Source organism: Sparus aurata, chromosome 16 (assembly GCF_900880675.1).
Source record: "Sparus aurata chromosome 16, fSpaAur1.1, whole genome shotgun sequence".
Lineage (NCBI taxonomy): Eukaryota > Metazoa > Chordata > Actinopteri > Spariformes > Sparidae > Sparus > Sparus aurata.
Window position 1 is genome coordinate 16,619,733 of NC_044202.1, and position 15,305 is coordinate 16,635,037.

The following is a 15,305-nucleotide window of genomic DNA, read 5'->3' on the forward strand; positions in this document are numbered from 1 at the left end:
AAGACACTGAAGTAACAGTATCATAATCTCTCATTGTTGGAATCAACTTCAGCGTTGTTTTTTCATCACTTATCATAAAATGACGAATCGCTCTGTCATTACGTAGATGTTGTTTCCTAAGAGTGCACCAATCAGGCAGAAAAGGATTGACGAGCACCAAATTATATATAAACATAATGAAAACCGGCCGTTCATTTTGGAAATCCTCTGACTCATGGCGATTTCGGTAAAAGAAAATCATATAATGAAGGCTTAAAGGGCCTCTTCAGACATTACAGGCAGAGTGGAAAAGTTTGATTGAAGTCCATCCGCTGACGGCTGCAGACGTCACATCTTTACAGACTGATTATTGGTATCGGTGTCACATGTGGAATGTTCATATTTTTGTTTGTCTTTTTGTTTGATTTGCTTACACAACCTTCATAATTCACACTGGGCAACAAAAGGAGACTGTTTGTTCTTTCCTGGATTAACAAACAGCAGATTGTTCTGATCTGTGTGCCGGTGGTACCACCAGTCATACCAGACATTCCAGCCACCTCCGTTGACAAATCCTGTGCGACTCAAGGTTTTAGCCTTTAGCATACACACTTTGTCACTGCCAAGTCTGTTATGTAATTGAAGTCTGCTGTTTCTGAGACTTCAACAGTGGCTGTCCCTCTCAGCGGGGCACAGTACGAGCGAGGACACCGGCCACCTTATAAGGGCAAGGCTATCCCGAAAAACACACTCCCAGACAGAAATGGTATGTACTTAGAAAAAATGACAACACCCAATTTTCATCTGTCTTTCATCCGCTGTGTCACTTGTTTGTCTGTTTTGCATCTAGTTTATTTAGTTTCCTGGAGGTGTTTGTCTGAGACTGTGAGACCTGCGAGCTGTTTATCTGAAGAGGTTCTTTCCAGTGCAGTCACGGCTGATGTCATGAGAGTTTCCATTCATGAACGCACTGATTGATTGCTGCTCAGGTTGAGTCAGATTCACTGTGGCAGCTGAAGACGAGCTAATGAGCCGCAGCATCACGCCATTGTATTATCTAACAATGATTAAGGCAGAGATTCACTGGGAAGAGTTTAATCAAGAACTATGTTTCCCTTTATTTATAGTTGGGAAAGGCTGCGTAGGGGCCATGAAGTCAAGGCTTTTATCAGTTGGAATAATCTTCAAAGACACCCACACACACATACTCACCCACCTCCCAGACTCCCTGTGGAGAGGAGTTGCCACTTTGGAGCGGTTACATAAAACATCTGGGACATCATGCTTCTCTGGAAGCAGCAGTACAGTGGATTGCACAATCTGCTATCAGCGCTGTGTGATACTTCAATAATCTGAACATATACAGGAGCGTCTGCTCCCTTCCCGGATTTAGAAGGGACAGAGATCTGTGTTAAATTTGCGGTGTCTGACAATGTGTGCATGTTTGTGTGTGGGCTCTCCGGGGTGTTCCAGAGTTCATGCACTAGATTGGGTTCAGCTGCTGTCAACAAAGCTGTTGTACCAGTGGATCTCATGTCAACTAACTTAACTGGAAACTTAGAAAACCAGAGGTAAATCTGGGATGGCGTGCCTACAGTGCCAGTTAATTAAAAATGTGTTTGTTGCTGTTGCATTGTGTAACTTTCCAAGGTACTTGTTGGTTTAATTAAGAACGTTGGTGATGGCTGCATTCCACTTATGTGAGCCAGCAGGTTCCTGTTATTGTTCGTGCCGGGTCAATGGAATGAATAACTAGGAGACTATTTTGTTTTTAAAAGCCATCCTTATTGTTTTGAAGTTACACCTGCACTTTCCGGCTACAAGTCAAATTTAGCCATCTGTTCTCTTCAAACTTTGCTTTACACGTGCCTGTCTGTCGACTGATTCTAGTAGAAAAGCCTTCTTACACAGTAGAGTTAACACTTAAAAGCATCACTGAGCATATAGAGACCTGTAGGTAGAGTGTTCGAATCTGTGTCTGTTCTGGAACTGAGAAATCTGCAATAACTAATGCTTGGCCACTTGAGGGCCACACAATAAGATGCAACAATAATTTTTACTATCAGCTCATAACATTTACATTCATCCGAAGTCTTGTTTGTGTCGACCTGGCGTCCAAGTCCAATTTTCACTCTCTTTAGGCTCTGTTTTTGGTCTTTATCATTTCTGAGGAAAATATTTAACTATTTAGCTGCTAAATGCTCCATCACTGGTGTCCCCATGTTAAACAAAAAAATGCAGCAAAAGGGCCAACTTGGAATTTACTATGGTAGATACAACATGATAAAGTGCCCTCTAGGTTTCCCTTCCAGTGGTCAAAGCTTCAAAGGTGAAGTGCCCTCTCTTCACTATACATGGTGAAGAGAGGGCACAACTTTCTGTGCTCTGGTGCCCACCATGCAAACATGCGGTGCTCTTTTTATTTCTTTCCCCCTTGCCCCTCAAACATCCTGAGTCCGCCACTTTGCTCCACTGTGTTCACCAGCAGTGTTGGGAAGATTACTTTGGAAATGTAGTTGGTTACAATTACAAGTTACCCTGTTGAAAATGTAATAGTAGTGTAACTATTTCAATTACTTTCTCAAAGTAATGTAACTAATTACATTTGATTACATTATGATTACTTTTCTTTATTTTGAATTAAATCTCTCAACTGCTAACCATTTTCACATTTTAAGACCTATAGTGTGATAAGCCTTTCAGTTCAAAGGTTCAACCATATATTATGAGTCTGACCTTGGGCCTGTACTGCAAAGGAGGCTCATTTCCTCACTAAATGGAGCGACAACGAGCTGATTTTGGCCAAGAGGAGCAGGTTGTTTTAATGGAGAGAGTATGAGCAATACAAAAAAGCCTGATCACAGCCTGAAGCAACAGTGTTGCTGCAAATATGACAAGAGGAGGCTGATTTTAATTTCTGACAGCTCTACATTGAGCTGCTTTTAAATATGAAGCTTTAGAGCAGCAACAACTGTTGTTTTGAACTGTGTTTTATATTGTTTTCATATATTTCACTGATCGCAATTATAAAATGCCAGTGTGTGTTTTATTGAAAGCGAGGCTGGTGTGCGTATGAAAATAGGTTACAGTGGGTTTTTTAGGTGCTGTAGCTACAAGCAAATCTCATGTTGTCTCTGTACAAAGACCTTTTTAAATGTGAGAAAACACAGTAGACCTACTCAAGATTTGCGTTTGGGCAACACATAACAGGCGAAACAATGAATGTATTCATGGCCACGTTAAGTTAAATTATCTGTCCTGCTGCGAGCGCACAACTTCTTTCAGTGGTGACTGACTGTATATAAAAGTAAATAGGCTATAGCCTAATAAATGACCTCCTGACGCGAGTCGGATCAACAGCTGAGCAGCGTTTCCCCTCAGCTGAACATCTGTAGGCGGAGACGCTCAGAGAGAAAGTAAACAGCAGCGGATCAGCGCGATCTCTCCCTCCGCACAAATGTTCTGATCCAGCTCCACTGGACTGTCAAAGTAAAGGTGACGTCAGCTGTAAATGAGTTAAATAGTGAAATAGCGGCGCTTTTATCGCCGATTTTATGATTAAACTCTGAACAGAACCTGGTCGGGACCAGGTTATGAGCTAAGCATATGTTACCATGGTGATCTAGCCGGGTTAAAAGAGAGCCACCTTTGTAATACAGGGAAGCCTGGCTTCTGTCTGTATGAAGTGTTTTTGTATTTCCAGCACAGGAACATCTTGTGCGCCGCCGACACTGTTGCTGCTGAGTCTGACTGCCGCCGTGCGGTTTGTCGGTTGAGTCGAATGGCACATGACCAGAGAGCCAATCACAAGCGTCAGTTTTGGCAGGAGGATGTTGATATGAAAATAACTAAAAACAAACATGAATCCAGGGGGGCGAAAAACTATTTGATAAATCCGAGCTTTTGCGGCGATTTTTCAAATGTAACTTAAGTTGTAATCATTGAAATTTCCAAAAGCAACTGTAATTTAATTACATATTTTCTCCCAGTAATGTAACGGATTACAATTACGTACATTTTGTAATTAAATTACGTAACGTCGTTACATGTAATTCGTTACTCCCCAACACTGTTCACCAGTTAGTTACTAACTGGTTTCTCTAACCTTCAAGATGCTATAAAATTCCATATAACTAGGGCTACATCAGTGGATATGATCTATTCTATAAAAAAATATTGATTAGCGCAGCTTTAGGGCAATGTAATGTTAGTCACAAGTACGATTTCAAACTTGCAAAACTTCAAAATAACTTAAAAAGCATGCAAAATAACCTGGCAGCTACAATATTTCTGACTATTATTAAAAGGGGCTCTGTGGAAATTCTGTGTTGTGCTGGAAGCCCTTTGTAAAGTAGTGTTAGCTGCTATTGCGGATAAAAGAATAAAAATAAAAGATTAATACATGTACATTTCGACACATTTTTACATAAAGCCTCTTTTAAAGGATTTATTTCACAGCTAACTGCGAAAGAGCTAGAGCTCTGTTTCACCAATATTTCAATAAATGTAAGGTAATCTTTTCTCCATTAGTAATTAAACATTCACTGGAATAGTCTTTCCACCCCTGAATCTAAAGCTAGACTGCCAAGAGTGAGAACCACCGATCCATTTTCATCTGTCGGAGCCTAAAATGATTGCTAATGCCAATATTCAGACACAATGCAGGCTCCAACACATCATTTGTAGAGCGAAACAAGAACAGCGAGAGGGACGAAAGAGAAACACATATTTGGGTCACCGTCATTTAGCGACAAAGATAGCAACTTTCTGCTTCTATTCTCCCTCTAATTACTGCGATGACCGAAAGGTGAATACTTGTACCATGACCTTTTCCATCATATCTTGTTTATGTACCAAGTGAATGCATTGCAACATGATCTGAGCATGGTGCCAAAGGAAAAGGAAAGGTACATACTGATATAGCAGGACTAATAACTGTTTGGCTGGCTGTATCTGTTCTTTGTCTAGGCGAGAGCTGCTGCTCTCCCATTTCCTTCTCTCCTTCCCTGCTTCTCCCCGCTGAGGTAAAAATGAGTCACTGAGTCAGCAGCTGGTCTCCGTCATCCCCAGTATCGCCCAGGATTCCACAGGAGACCAGCTGCCGGATCGCTGCGCTCTGACGACATAACTTCCCCCTTACCCTTTTATAGACATGTTCCCCGCTGGCAAAAAGGGGGCTGTAATGATAAAAATCAACGATTATTAGATTTCTGTCCTTGTAAACCAATCTTTGACTTATGTATTTATATTCAATGTGTTTTTGTTTAAACAAACCCTGTGTTTGTCCTCGGGGGGCACGATGATGCAAATTGACTTTACTGCCTCCTGTCAAGAGTCTGTTTTCCCTGTGGAAGCACTTGAAGGTGCACTGTACATAATATACTGTAGATCGGCCCAATCCTTCTCTCAGAGGCCACCTCTGTACATCAGCAGGAAACAGGCCCCGACAGCAGAGCAGGGGTTTAAAATAACACACTGTCTTCAGAGCCTCTGTCGGGATCCCCATTCATTATAGCATCCCTTGTGCCTTTTTGTCTTTAATTAGCTTTGACGTTTCAAGATCACACTCCAACATCATGAAAAACAAAAGGCCAGCGCCACTTTCATCTGAGATGATGGGTGTTTTTAATCATATAAAGAGGAAGACTAAGAGTATCCTGTTATCCCAACCAGTGCCCTGTGAGGCTGCACTCAGGCCCAGGGGGGAACTTGGAGCTGTTCTTCATCTCTCCTGAACAGTCAAGTGAGCCGAAATTCCACAACAGGAGCTAAATGCTAATGCTAGCGTGGAAACACGGCCATAGCAACAGAACATGTTACTGTTGAGCTGGCACAGTGTCATGTTCACCATGTTCAGCAACGTACAGAGTGCATGGTAGCATGGTAACATTAGCAAATTAGCACAAAAGAGAACGTCTAGGTGACGCTCATTAGTTTTGAAGGTATTTCATCCTAAACTACTTGACAGAAATTTTGGCCTCATGATAGGAACAATTTGAATTTGAAGTCTCTTTGCTCTTCTTTCAATGATATATACTCTCCGATTCTGATATAACTGATGCTAAAGCAGCAGCTATTCTAACCTCATAGCCGCCATCGTTGTTTTCACACAGTCACTTCTTTCGCTGGTCGCCACACCCTAACCACACCTGCGGCTGCCAGTAACTCCTCGCAAGGTTATCCTGGAAGAGAGGAAGTGGACAACCTGTGACTGCTCAGGTTTATTTTTGTCATTTCATCCTGAGAGTTGGAACACAGAGCGAACACTTGTACTTTTGTTACCGCATAGAACAAAAATGAATCATAACAACAAAAGGGAAGGTCTCCGTTTTTTTTTGCGAGGCCTGTTGATTACGCTTGAGTGGAATCCATCACTGAAGGTTTGGGTCGAGGTGTTTAGCTTTCCCATTCCGCTGGCTGAACGGACAGGCAGGTCTCTGTCTCGCTCCGTCTCATCTTCCTTCCCGTTTTTTCCTGTGAAGGGAGGTGTCGCGCCGCGTGCTGCTTATTTGAGGAGGCGCTGTGGAATCTCCCGTCACTCCTATTCTGACCGGTGCAGACGGTGGAGATGAGAGCTGGCCCCGTCACTGCCCACTGACAGCTCACTCTCAGACACCCTGCTTCTCGCCTGATGTTTATCCACGCTTGGACTCGGTGGAAAATACAGCCTGAATGTCTTGGCGACGGGGCGAATCTCTCGCCATCCCTTCACCTGTTTTGTTTTCCAGGTGGAGTAGTGTTGGAGCCACCTGATGCCCTTTCTTCACTTCTTCTCGGGTAGTTTATCACTCCTCCTCATCTGTTCTCAGTTTTCAAAGAGAAAGCAAAAATCCAGGTCGGAGGGAGATAAAATCTTTAGATTGCATTTTAATTGTGGTCTGGAACTGATCGAGTAGCTTTTAAAAAAAAAAATCCAGCTTTATTGACTTTGGCAGGCCGAAGATGTTTAAGCATCAGAGCACAGTGGCCCATTGTTTTCCAAGCTCAATTGTGGGCGATGTTGCTCGAAGCAAAAGACGCTCACTGATCCAAATGATTAACTCTGGATGACTGGGTACACTTTTCTTCACCGGATCATTCCTTTCTCATTGGAAGTAGTCTCTAATGACCAAAGAAAACACAAGTAAATACAGCACTTAGCTGTATTCCCTTCCAAAGGGGCTACATTGTTTTTTACAATGCAAATGTGAATATTTACACCAGTGACCGTAATTAAAGTCATAATTGTTTAGACAACGGTTGTTTCGACTGGCACTGCAGCCGAATGAGCAAAGTAGGTACTGGCACTTACCGGACTGAAATAGTCGAAATAAATTGAACATCATCAAATTAGTATTGAGCCTGTAAAAGTTCAGATATCAGAATAAGATTTACAGTACACTGATGTGACAACAACAGGAACGTGATGCATGTAGGGCTTAGTGACAGCTAGGCCAATTTATGGATAAATAAATTAGTTAAATTAATAATCTGATAACCCTACAGTGAAGACTTCGGGTTAAAAAAGAGTGTTAACATCACCTGTCTTTCCTCTGGCACAGGTGTGAGTAGATACTGACTGAATTATCATTTTTTGGTCGAACTTCTTTAAATCATAATCTTTTTTCCCGAAAATGTCAAACTATTCCTTTAATCCAATGCAAAATTGATGCTGAATCGTTTCCAGAGAAGAATATTCAGCCATCTCCCACATTATAACACACCAGACCTTGATTATTAATTGACTATTTATATTTTCTTGCCAGAAGCACTGTCACTCCTATCAGTGTGGCTCTTTGGGCTGGACCGGTTACCAACCGAGCCCAGAACAATCTGCGAAGAAAGTTGCTTAATGGTAGCAGTTTGGACTCTGTATGTATTTAATGATTGTCTGGCTCTGACATACACTTACTGGATGGAGATTACTCTCAAATGTAATTCCTGATCCATTAACACAAAATGTTCACTCGTGTAATTCTTGACTCTGGATGGTTGGGTGTGTTGAGCCCTTTATTAACAACAGATAGTCAAAATCGAGATTTGATTGTTGGGTGTTTACTAGTATTGCACTGTATATGTATACAGTATTACAAATGTTTAACAGGACTTCTTTGGTTCTTGTGGGACATACAGACATACTGGACGCCCCTCCCTGTGTGTGAGCAGCACTGCGGTGTTTGGCTCCCGGGCCTACATGACACCATGCCTCTGTAAACTGGCCAGACTGACTTTCCCTCTCATTTGACTTCAGTGACTGCTTTTATTATAGTCTTACATTCAATTTTCTGCAGCTCTGGTGAGAAAGTGGAGAAAACGAGTTCAAAGCTCACGAGGAGAGGAACAGGAAAGCTTTTTACAGCGTCCTCAAGAGAGAACGTTTTTTTTTTTTTTTTTTTTCGCTGGAAACTATCCTATTAAACTCTCGGTCTCTGGATTTCTGAGGTCATTCGGTTTCAACCTCATCTCACCCTGGGTCCGCTCCGTCCAAGGGATCACTTCACACCCCATTTCAAATCTGCCGCAGTGGCAAGTCCCCCGGGATCAGTAAATAAAGGGAACCGACAAAGCTCCGAGCCGTGGAGTCAATCCTTGCATAATCACCTTCAGTTCGTCGTCAATCCCGATTGAGAGCAACGCAAATTAGCCTTCGGGGCAGCAGAACAAGACAAAACATCTGCAGCTCTGCTCCTCTCTTCCCATCCTCTCAGAAAATCTTGGAAACCCCACGGCTGAAAACACCTTCGGCCCCATCATCTGGTCCTCTTTAACACCACGCAGTAGATCCGCCCGCTTGGGCTCAGTCGTCGTGTGATACTTCAGCTGGACCAGGCAAACTTGTGGGTTTTATTCATTGTTGGACCAATTTAAAGGAATCTTTTTTTCTTTTCAACTGCCACCTCATGAAAGAGTCAGTTCTTCACTTTCCAAAGGCAACAATCTGCACGTGTTGATTCTCACCAGAGCTGACAGCGTTGAGCCTGTATCAGATTGATTTAGAGCCTCACTCGGTTCAGTATTGATTGAAAGTATATGGAGTCAGTATGCAGAAAATGGGGGACCGATCCTTTCATTTGGAAAAATGCAAATCACTCCACTTCCACAGCCATCTGTTTGTCATTTTTGCATGTGTATGCCTCAGAGTGGATGTCCACAAACTGTTGCTATGCAGAAATGTCGTATACGCGCCTGCAGCTGACCATTTAGGGGAGCATGTCCAAGTTGGACGGGGGTCAAATGGCAAGCCTATGTCCAGGGAGGACAGTGGGAGTGAGGGGAGGACGTGAGGAGGCAGGGAAGAGGGCTTTGAGTCACGCAGCACAAGGGAGTGAATCACGCCGGGTGACTGAATTGACTGGTGTTTGGATCGGTCGCAGCCGTGGAAATGGCTGGAATCTAAGCCACGGCTGTGAAGGCGCTCCACATGTGTACGCTTGACGGGAGTGTGTGCTGATGAGCCCACACACTCGTTAAGTCAAAAGTCGCACATGTGCTTACACACAAACACGGAGACACAAGCACATCATCGTGCTAATCTTTTGGAAATGTCAAAAATTGTGCAAGAGGGTCGTGCAAATAAAATCTGTTCTATCTGGAAATATTTATTCACGCTCCAAAATAATGAGCGATGAAGATTTGCGGCTCTGCTCTTGAGATATTTTGTAAATAACTGTTTAGTCAAAGGGACACTGTGTAGTTTTGGAGACTCCAATATATATGAGGTAATAATACAAACCCAATTTTCCTCACTGAATAAACAAGCTGTTCTCAGACAAAAATAAGGTCGCCAGAACACCGTTTGAAGCTAGATGGCTAGATGATAGGTGGCAGGGTCCGCCACATATAAACAGAGTGAAACAGTAAGAAATTGTGTTGTCCTTCAAAGTCAGCTTGTTTATTCAGTTTATTCAGTCATGAAAACTGAAAAAGGAGAGTTTGTTTATTCGGTTTGTTTAGTTCAGTGAAGATCTCTCTCTTCTGATTAAAATTTTGGGAAGAGAGCAAAAACCGGCTCCGTCAGTGATAGTTTACATACCACAGAGGAGACAGATTATGTGGACGCACGGAGAAAAAGACAGGAAGAACTAAACCAAACACAGGAGGAATATCTCACCTTCACGTTAAACCGTAGTTGACCCCATGCCCATGCGTCAGGTCGGGACAGACGGAGCTAAAGTTAGAAACTGAGGGGATATGAGAGAACTGTGTGAGATGAGAACGACGAGCTGCTGACACTGTTTATTTCTCCCCTCACCTCCTGTAGCCTGGGGAAAGTAAGCCCTTTCAGATATACATTGTGTGTTCCACTTTAGCTGTGTTACGCTAAAGCAGTCGCTTTCTGCGGACTGCTTCCGATCCATCACGAGCATCCCACATGATATACCGTACCCCTGTTGCTTAAAGGCAGCTGAGGATTCAACCTGTGTCTTCCTTCACAATAACCAGATGCCCAGAAGTGAAGACAGACATCCTATTATTAAACTTCTCATAAGAACGCTTTTTTTTTTTTTGCTGTAGCAGTGGTCATGCTGGAGCAGACTGCTGAGTCTGGGAGAAATGCTCATTGACCTTTGGGATAAAGCAAAACAGATTTCCACAAGCACAGAGAAAGAGTTTCATCACAATAACCCTTGTGACTTTCTTTTGAAGGGGAATCACACAAAGCACAGCAGGAAAGGACAGCCAGCACCTCTCTCCAAAAGTATTTAATCTTGTTCTCTTATAGGCTGGAATGCGGAGGATAGCCATGATTATCCACTCTCGGATGTCTTAAATCACCAGCAGAAGCTTGCTTCTTTTTCTGCAGACTCACGTTTGCTCCCCTCTCTCCCATTAGTTTAAGCTCTCTCTCCCACCATGCCTTGGCTTTATAATGCACTGTTATGCAAAAAGCAACCAAGTGGATGGATCAGATTATAGTTATGGAAAAGCAGGGGCGTAAATACAAACAGTGGAATAACAATGTGGGCCTTAGAGAGTGAGTGGGCCCACCAACAACGTACTGGGCGGAGAACGGGTGCGAGTGATTTAAATACACTGTGGAAAGACCAACTTACGTTCAAAGACGAATTCAGAATAAACGTCAACGGTTCAGGTAGCCATATATTGTCAGTGGTAATCTTAAAGGTGCAATATGTAAGATTTGGCCAGCTGTCAAATCCATAACTCCAAATCAATAGACAACTTAATACACTTGTGTGTGTGTTTATATGTTCATGTGTATGTGTATGTGTGTGTGTGTGCACTCAACTAGTTACCACCCTACACCGCCCTGTTATAGCTGTTGCTCACAGTGATGAACCCCCAGAGGATTATCATCCAACTCCTCTTTGTTCGTCTTTCAGCTCTTTGTTTTGGTTTTATGTTTTGGGTCAGTCTAACCGCTGCAAAAGGCAGACAGCAGTTGATGGTACAAGTGCTCTGGTAACCTGATGAATGCCACCTGCCCGACACCAAACAGCAGACAAACAAAGTTAGTGACTCACTAGTGAACATGTTTTAACATTTAACAGTGTATTAGAGACATAAACAAAGTTAAGGAAAGTAAATATTGGACTTTCAGATTTAGCCACATCTTCCAGTGAGTGCTATTTCTGGACTTTAGTAACATCAACCTAAAAAGTGAAAATATGTCATAGTTTTGCTTTTATGGGCATCATGTAGGCTATAAGTTTTCTTTTTCATGAGTTTTATGATATTGCCACAAAGCATTGATTCATCTAACAGTGAGGTCTACTGTTTGTGGCAGATTACCTTTAAACCGACTAGAGAGAAGAAAATATCTTCAAATCATGAAAGTACTTTGTTTCATAATATACTGTGACCCTGTCCACAGAGTACAAAATACAGATGATGAGGATCTTCAGAGCTTTTGGTATCTGGATCCTCTTCTTTGCTTTGGCCTGGTCCAAGTTATGGGGATCAAAACATAGCAGCAGACCAAGTCTCTATCAGATAAAAAGGCCTAAAGGCCTGAGGACATTTCATGCACATGTGGTCTCTGCAGTGCTAAATCCTGGGGAATGGCGTGGTGGAAGATAAGAATAACTCAGTGGATCATCATCATAACCTATGAAGAACAGTGTCTGTGATTCTGATATGAAGATATTTAAAGATTTTTTGTGGGTTATCATGAGGTCAAAACATCAATTCGATTGCAACACTGTCATCTTTTCATTTCACAGAATGGACAGTACTTTCAGTTCTTGAGATTACTTGAACAAAATGTCCAGGAGCTGCTTCTTTGTAACTGCACCGTCTCTCCTGCTACCGTTTTCTCTACATATGCACATCCACTGCTGGTCAGCACGTGTGAAGCACGTGGAAATACCTCATGGGTTTCTGGGAATCAATCAAATCAGCAGAATTTATTCCAAAATATGTCCGACTATATTTAGGATGCAATCCAAACTCACCACTACCTTTGAAAAACATAAACCTACTTTTAAGTCTGAGCTGTTCTCTGTCCACATGGTGAGCTTTAATTGAGATGACATCGGGGCAAATGGCAGAACACATTTGAGGTGGCAGGAAAAACACAGCAGGCTGCCATGGGACTGTATATCCTATATTCTGTTGGTTTAGGTTTGGTGGGAGAACAAATACTGAAGTCAGATTTAAAAATGAATCCTGTGCACCTCTTTTCTCTGGAGCCTACATAAAGAGACGGTGACCACAACATCCCTCCCTTTCTCTCTGCAGCTGTTAGACTCTCTCCCTTTCAGCCAAGGCGCTCCAGCCTCACTAGACATCTCGAATGACTGCTGTCAGCATGGTCATTAAGTCTTTCAGTCTGGGTATGTTTAAACAAGCTCCTCTGGTGGCCAGTGGCCGCACAAAACCAATTCCCAGCCACGGGAGGATTTGCTTCTCTCTGCCCAAATTCATGCCTCGGTCCACTTAATGGCTGGTCAAACATACTTACTGTAAGGTAGAACAAACAATCCAAGTCATGGTTTCGTTAGCTTCCTTGGTTGCTTGCGATGAAAGGGTACAAAAACTGGAACCACCTGTTTCTGTTATCACCTATGCACAATGTAATACTGTCAATGTGTGGCTTGCATGTCTTTCATGGATTCAAAGAGAAATAAAATCCTTATATCATTTCTAATGTAACAAGTCTTCGAGTTTGAAGTTATGCTATGAACAGTAATGATTTGAGTAATGCTAACATCGTCATCTGCTGCACGCCTCTGCTGTCCATGCCTACCGTTTCCTGTCATTCATGGAGTCACAGTCTTGGTCAGATCTGCTGTAAATCACCTCCGTATCTTATCTCTTGTTGTCAAACTGCCCTCTGCTGGACTTGGAGGCTGTGTTTACTTCAGGTTCTGTGTCCAGCCGTGTTCACTTTCACCTCAGGCCGCTAAATCGAATTTAGCTGAGTCCTGTCACCGGTGGTTTTTCTCCAAGTGATCCAAGGTCTTGGTCAAGATCTCTAGGGCCACTGGCTTTACGGCTAAATAAGCCTTGAGCTTATTAGTGAATGGTAGCTAGCTACAGCCAAGGATAGCGAGCAAGGTGCAGCAGTTGTTGCGATATGTATTTGGCGTTACCTTTGAATTCTGGCCATATTCATATTAATCTGGATGATATAGGTAACAAAACGTAAGATATCTTCCCAGGTCTAGACAAGGTGCATACCTGTCTGCCTGAGTCCAGCAGTCATCAGGCCAGGGACATGAAATGTCCTCTAATGACAAATCCGCCTGCTGCATATCTGGACAGATGCTCTGAATACCTTCTACTCTGTGATCTGAGACATCTGTATTTTTGTAGTGAGCCAGTCAGTCAGTTCCTACCCAACAGGCTGGTGAGGAGAGGAGTTTTTTTTCTCAGGCTACACTGGAGATCTACATTGCCCATTAAGTTGGATCGCTCCATAAACACTGAAAACCGCTTCACCATCAACAAGACGGTCTAGTATGATCGCACTATTTCAAAAACAACACTGGATACCATCTCCCTGGGATGATTACCTTTACAGCCTGAACTGTGGCTTTTAGGACAGAGACAGCTTTCAGCGCGGCCCATAAATGTGCCTATTTGATCCCTTGCTCAGTTACAAGCAACAATCTTCCCAATGCATACACACACACACTTACATTCCTGACCCGTTTTTGGCCATCACTAGGGGCCACGTAGGGCACTCCTGAGTGCTTTTGAGTTCACTGCTGCCCTCCAACCCAGGGGAGGTCTACTTTGTTGACCCATGAACAGTGTTAAACACCAGACTTACCTCAGGTGAAGAAAAAGCAGCTTCGGCATTTCTGTCTTTTTGCTGAGTGCTGAAAGATCCATCAGTGCTCGCCTACAAACCAGTAGCAATGTGGATACCGCTGGAGTTCAGAAAGATCCTGCATCAAGTCCCCATGGGAAATAAGGTGTTGAAATATTGTCTTATGTCTAGAGCTAGGTTATGCCCTTGTCATAACATTCTTACAGAGCTACATGATTTCCTTTGGGCACTGCTGGGATTGCTTACCACTGGGTGATTGTCATGTCAAATAGTAGGAGCAGGCATGCTCAAAATGACTTGCGGTTTCCACATTTCTATTTGTTTCCTGATGTCAGATGTGTGAAGTACGGCGTCTACACGTGCCTGGAACGTTGAGAGCACTTGAGGAGTCCTCAGGCTCAATTTGTGACATTTTTAAGAGGGCAAGAGTTTAGAGTGCAAAAACCATTACTGTTAATCACCACCATTCCTGTAAAAATCTGGACATTGTAAACCTCTCACTGACCTTTCCTTTGCAAGAGATCAGATCTCAAGTGCTGAAAAAGTGATGGCTTTGTACCCGAGACAACAAAGGTATGCTATTCATCTCGACAGTGCTGCGTATCAGACAGTGGATATGGATCGACAAGAAAATGACATTGTCAGCAAAACTTCCAACAATGACAGGCCTCACAGCCAAGTCTGAGAACGTACCAGTAACCAAAGTTAAAGGGCGAGACAGACTGCACAGCATGCGCAACATTTAGGGCACAGGATAGTCAATAATGAGCCTGGCATTGTTCTCAACAGCATGATGCATTCTGTGAGAGCATTTGGTCAGCACTGCCAGCCTGTGAGAGAAAACAGCTCTGCCGTGCAATTTGTCTTAACCAGGCAGGCATGACGAGCCTCTAGTGCATGTGCGGTAGCTAAATGAGTCAGATCCTCGTGGCTATTGGATATGGGTAATTGTCGTCAGCAGTGGTGGCCCTCGACAATAGGCCAGGAGTGATCACAAAAGAGGTTGATGTTGTGACAGCTTGGGGATAAGGAAGTCCAACAAGACATGTTTCCATTCCAAAATCAGACCCCTTAAGGAAGTATACGAATGCATGCCACAATGCGTAATCTT

At 43.0% G+C, this 15,305-nt stretch overlaps 1 protein-coding gene across 1 annotated transcript in view; it reads left to right on the forward strand.

Moving 5' to 3' along the window:
* Positions 1 to 694: 694 nt before the first annotated feature.
* Positions 695 to 15,305, forward strand: part of LOC115565843 (KATNB1-like protein 1) — a 37,491-nt gene continuing 22,880 nt past the window's right edge. The window contains exon 1 of the mRNA XM_030391413.1: positions 695 to 745. The gene's annotated coding sequence lies outside the window, so the exon portion shown is untranslated. The remainder of the gene's footprint in view (positions 746 to 15,305) is intronic.